Genomic DNA, 5,598 nt, shown 5'->3' with positions numbered 1-5,598 from the left:
ATCAGCCCCGTGTCTGTGCTGGGTGGTGCAAGAGCAGCAAATCTTCCTGCTCTCATAGAAACCCCTGCAGACTCAAAACTAATTGTCAAAATCCAATGCTGAATCCCATTCAAAACAGGATGTTCACCTAAACTGGGCACACATGGAATCAATAAAGCAGTTAAGAGTGCCAGTCAGAGAATAAAAATAGCCTTTTAGTCAAGTGCTAATATGCACATGCTTAAAATGCAGTATGTGCTTAAGTGATTTGCTGATTCAAGCCTTGAAGTGCTTGGCCAGTCTTTCCCTCTGCAAAGCTCAGATTAGAAAAGCATGTGATTTTCTTTTTTCCTTTTTTTTTTTTTCCCTTTTCCCAAGGCAGGAAATAATTTCTCACCTTTTTAAGTGCCACTTGTCTGTGGGTACTGTAAAAATTGTTAAGTCTCATGGAAGTGCCAATTAGAGACAATAATTACTTGACTTGTCTGCTTTAGCATTARAATGCCTCAAACTCTCTGTCCTTGGCAGCTGGAATTTTTATTTCTATGCTTTTCTGACTTAAGAAAGGCACTTTTWAAAATGAAATTTGATATAATGATCAACAAGACAGTCACACAAATTGTAAAACTTCACTCTTCTACACTAATATTCTTAGTATCTTTATTTCATTTATTAATTTTAGGAATTCTTTCCAGTGTAGTTCATATGATCATTTTGTATAATTTAAAATAATTCATATGAACTGTAGCAGTACCATRTATTTTATATAGAATATACCCCTAGATTAAGCATTCTGAAATTATATTGGATTTTCTTAGCTAAAGTAGCATTTTCAAGGAAGATAAAACCAGTCTATACTAATGAAAACCTAATTTACATGAAATCTATGTGTATTAATGAAACGGAGTGAAATGCAGAATTATATTCTTTTATGTAACTCTGACTAAGTTTTCTGGGATGAGAAAGTGGAAAAACCCCAAACTAGCTAAAGCATTTTGGCATATTTCTGCATTTTAGCACATCCCCTACAATCTTAAAAATCTTACAGGTATTTTTTTCTAGAATGCTTTTATGAGCTTTTAATAATTCTCATGTGTAAAATAAAAGAATCTGTTTTAGCTGCACATTAGATACTTTCACTGGAGACTGCTTCCAACCAAATCTTACTTTTGGTTGGCTTTTGGGTTTTTTTTTAAGTATTACAGAATATTTTAGGGGTGTTTTTTTCAGAACTATTCAACACCACTGCTGTCTAAAAATGTGTGTGCATAGGTGGGAGTTGATTAATGGTGCTAAAAACACTTTGTGTAGGATCTTATGCTAATTATCCTTTATACCCTAACCTGTGTCAGTTTTAACAATCTAAATTAGCATTTTCTCTTAGGACTAGAGGAATGTGAGAATTGTGAAATTGGCTCAGTAAGCTGAATTAACAGTGCGAAAATTGAGATGTTCTGTCTTTCCATATTAACATCTGCTTCTTGTACGAAATGCAATGTTCTAATCTAAGTTATGGAGACAAAAAAAAAAAAAAAAAAAAAAAAAAAAAAAAAGACAAAAAGAAAGAGGAAGAAAAGATGGAGTAGGGAGAGAGAAATGAAAATCTTGCTACATTGTAAAAAAGTGTAATTGGTGACAATTGTTATAGGCAGTTCCAGGTAATCATGTCTGGAATAATGGATTTTTGACATGCAAGTCTTGAAAATTGGTTGCATTATTGTTGATGCAAATAGTTTAGTTTCTTTCCTGTTACTGCTGTAATATAATGGAACACAGTCTTATAGGCAGTGGGTGATACAGACAKTGCATTGCTCAGACAAAATCCTGATTACAAATGGTTCCATTTGGTTTATTTTATATTCTAATAGGAACATAAGCCTTTCTGGGCTCATTACATTATTAAAATAAAACCCCGCACTTCTGAAGAAAAAAAGAGAGCTTTTATTATTGTTTCTTCTTCTAAAATTGTGTGAGGATTATTCAGATTTTGGGTCTTAGTGAGCAGATAAACAGCAGTRATCAATGGCAGCGAGGAGAAATCTGCGGTTTCAAAACACAATGATCATTCCCAGTCCTGTGAACTGCCCGTTGTTGCTCGTTTTTATCATAATCAATACAGTCTGAAATGTTTCTGAGCTGCCAGGATGGCATCTGTGCAAGARGCAGCTCCCAGGCAGCAGTGATGTGCTCCAGATGAGTTTAAGTCACACTGCAGCATCCTACAGGCTCTGCTTCCCGTTCCTTTAGAGTGCAGGGTTGGGATGGAAATGACCAAATCCAGCCTGTGATTGAAGCTGCAGCTTTGTCCACAGAATTCAGGTACCTAGAAAATTGTAGATGAATAAATAAAAAAGGACAAAGACATCAACAACTCGTCCACAACAGCTGGAAAAACATTGGGACAAAGAGAGAGGTGGAAGCCACACCAGGTAGAAGATGTCACATTGATCCAGTCTTAATGGAACCAAGGATGGAGATGGCTGGGAAAAGCTGCTTCCACAGGGCTCCAAAGCTCTCTGTGCTCTGGCCAGGCAGGAGGGTGTGGGTGATGCCTTAGGATATTTTAGCTTTTGTATTTTCATGTATGTATGTTTTAGCTTCTGTATTTTTCATCTATATTCTCTTGTTTCTCTAGTTTACAGCACTAAAGCTGCTGTTCTCACCTCTTTAGACAAAACAATTCTGCTCTGGGCCTGAAACTCAAGACCACCTCACTGCTCAGGGCCCCAAAATGTGTAAACAATGGAGAATTGGGGAAGCAAACTTGGGGGAATTTACATCACCACCTGAAGCTGTAATTGGAGAATTCAGGCCTGTTAGGTTAATAAGACAGAATTTATAAAAGGTGAAGACCTCGTGACTCAGTGTCCATTTTGGGTGCAGCCTCAGGAGGAGGCTTTGTCTGCTGTTAATGTACCAGTAGGCCTGGATTAAATTTGTCTGCTTTTATTCTATTAACTTTGTTTGGCCTCTGTTTCAGGTGAGCCTTGTTTTATGCACCAGTTTTGAGTTCCAGAGCTGCCTCCAGCTCACAGGGTTCCATAATGCTGATGGTCTGAGCTCTTGGAGAGAACACAGAGGTTGGAGAGAGCTGATTCAAGACCTCAATTCTCATCCTTCACTGCTTGGCAGGAGGAAAAGAGGGGAAAGAGTTTCCCACTTCTGTCTTCCTTGCTGATTTCTCTCAGAYTTGTAAGAAAGATAGAAATAATGAGTTTGGCCCCAAGTCATCACTTCATTAAAATAAAAAAACCTTCCTGACAGCCCAAATGTTATSTTTAAAATCTTATTACTTGTCAGAACACACTTTTGTCCTATTCCTAGCCAAGAACATTTAAAACGATTTCTCTTTATTTTTTTTCATTCCTGCAGCATTGTCAATACAGCCCTTCAGAAACATTGTATCACTTTTCAAGAATTCAGTTCAAATTGAATTTCCAGGTCTTAAAGGGACTCCTGGCAAAAGAGATTACAAACACAAGAATACAGAGGGCAGCACGGATTACAACCCAATTATGGTATTTACATTCATGCTTCTTTGTAAATTTGTACAATCCAAGAGATAACAGAATAGTTTTGAAAGATCTGAGTGAAATCATAAATGAGTTGTCATTCCACTGGCATTTTGGGGGTACGCATGCACTCCCATTAGGCACCCCCAAATGCAAGAATCACTCCAACCTGAGTTTTGTTCATCAGAACAGCTTTGGGGCTGACTGAGCTGAAGTTCCTTTCCCCACAGCTGCCCCCAMAGTGCTGTGCTGGTCTCTGGTGTCCATAAAGGTGCTGATCACAGCCCAGGGTTTGGGCACTGCTGGGCAGAGCTGGCACAGCACCAGCACTGCTTCTCCAGGGTTCCCCCTTCTCCAGAAAATGGGAATGGACAAGATCCTGGGAGGGGACACAGCCAGGACATGGATYCAAAATGACCAAAACAACATTCCATAGCATGTGACACCAGCTCAGATACAAAAGCTAAGGAGGAGGAAGCAGGGCCCAATCATTAATCACAATATTTGTCTTCTGGAGCACCCTCTCCACGTGATGAAGTCTTGCTTCCCAGGATGTGGCTGGACGTCACCTGCTGATGCTTTTTTCCCTCTCTGCTTGTGTGCACACAGCCTTTTTGCTTTTTCTTTAGCAAACTTACCTCAACTTCTCTAAACTTAACCTACAAGTTGTCTTTCATCTTATTTCCTCTGCCTGTCCAGCTCAGAAAGGGGAGTGGAGTTACAGAGAGGMTTGGTGGGCACCTGGAATCCAGMAAAGATCAACCCATTTTAGCCTTTTAAATTTACACTGACTTCAAGCAGAGAGCCTGAAGTGTGACCCCATTCTGTACTGGCTACCCCAGAATGTCAGGAAACACACAGTGCTCAGGGAAACCTCTGCTTTAGTGGTTTTTTTATTAGTTGGCATAATGACCCAGGCAGGGCAACAGTAGTTCTAACATAGTAGCAGATATTTCTGTCCCTGCTGCTGAGTTAGGGGTCYCTTTTTATGGTTGGACTCAATGATCTYATAGGTCTTTTCYTACCTAAATGATCCCACATTCTGTGTTTTATTCTGCTGCCCTGCTCAAACCAGGCTCATGCCAGCTGAGCATCCAGGTTTCTGCACCATTATTTTTTTGGTTTCTTGTCTAATTCTACAAGCTGGTTGTTCACTAAMCATTATATTTACATTTTCTTTTAGCATTGCTTGAACACTTGCAATAAACATGTTTCTATAACCTGACAATCACGTTCTGGTAGACATAAAATCAATCCTTAAGCACCTGTGAATTTTCCCTGTTTTTTTCTGCTTTATCCTAAAGAACAATAAAAGTGACAAATTGCAGCTTAGTTTCTCACCAGGAGTGATTTCTTCCCAAACACCCAGAAATRCTCAAAAATATCACGCACCATTCCCACTCCATGATCAAAGAYGAATCTTTTCCTGCACAGGAACAGGCAAATCACCCCTTTGAAACCACTTTTTTAATCCTGGCTATCACAATCCATACTGGCTAGTCATTGCACCTGTCCATCAACTGGGAGATTGGCATGGATAGGGTAACATCAGCTTTGCTGGTTCTGCTTTCTCCTTGAAAAGTTCCCATAGTCCCACCCTCAGCAATCACTTCCCCCTAAAACCATCTGTGACTACAAATTCTGAGGACTGGGATATTTAATCAATTATGTCCAGAGGTGTGAGAAGATGTTTCTGGCACTGTCATATTGCATGTATTCCAGTGCTGAACCTTTTTGGAAAACTTTATTTTTATTAAATATATCTGTTTCGTGTTCTACAGTCTCTTGGGGGTGAAAAGGCAAATTAATTTAATGATAGATTGAGTTTCTACCAACATCTGTTTGCAATCTGGCCTGGTTGTTATAAATATCACTTCCCTGTATATCAAAATGAAGTCTTGTATTACTTACACTGAGTTCTAGAAAAGATTCCAGACCTCTTTTTCCTTGGGAAGGATTTTTATTTCATTTTCTAATTTTATTTTCTAAAATTGAATAATAACACTTTTGGACCTTRTAAAGCAGTGATTTACCATTCCCCAGATGGTAACATATGCAATGCTATTATTTTACTGCAAAAGCCTGAAAAAAATAGAGAGAAAAGATG

The sequence above is a fragment of the Malurus melanocephalus genome, unplaced genomic scaffold, assembly GCF_030028575.1.
Source record: "Malurus melanocephalus ecotype Western Australia unplaced genomic scaffold, MMel_1.1 scaffold_183, whole genome shotgun sequence".
NCBI lineage: Eukaryota > Metazoa > Chordata > Aves > Passeriformes > Maluridae > Malurus > Malurus melanocephalus.
The sequence above is the reverse complement of the archived record's forward strand: the minus strand, read 5'-3'. Positions refer to the sequence as shown.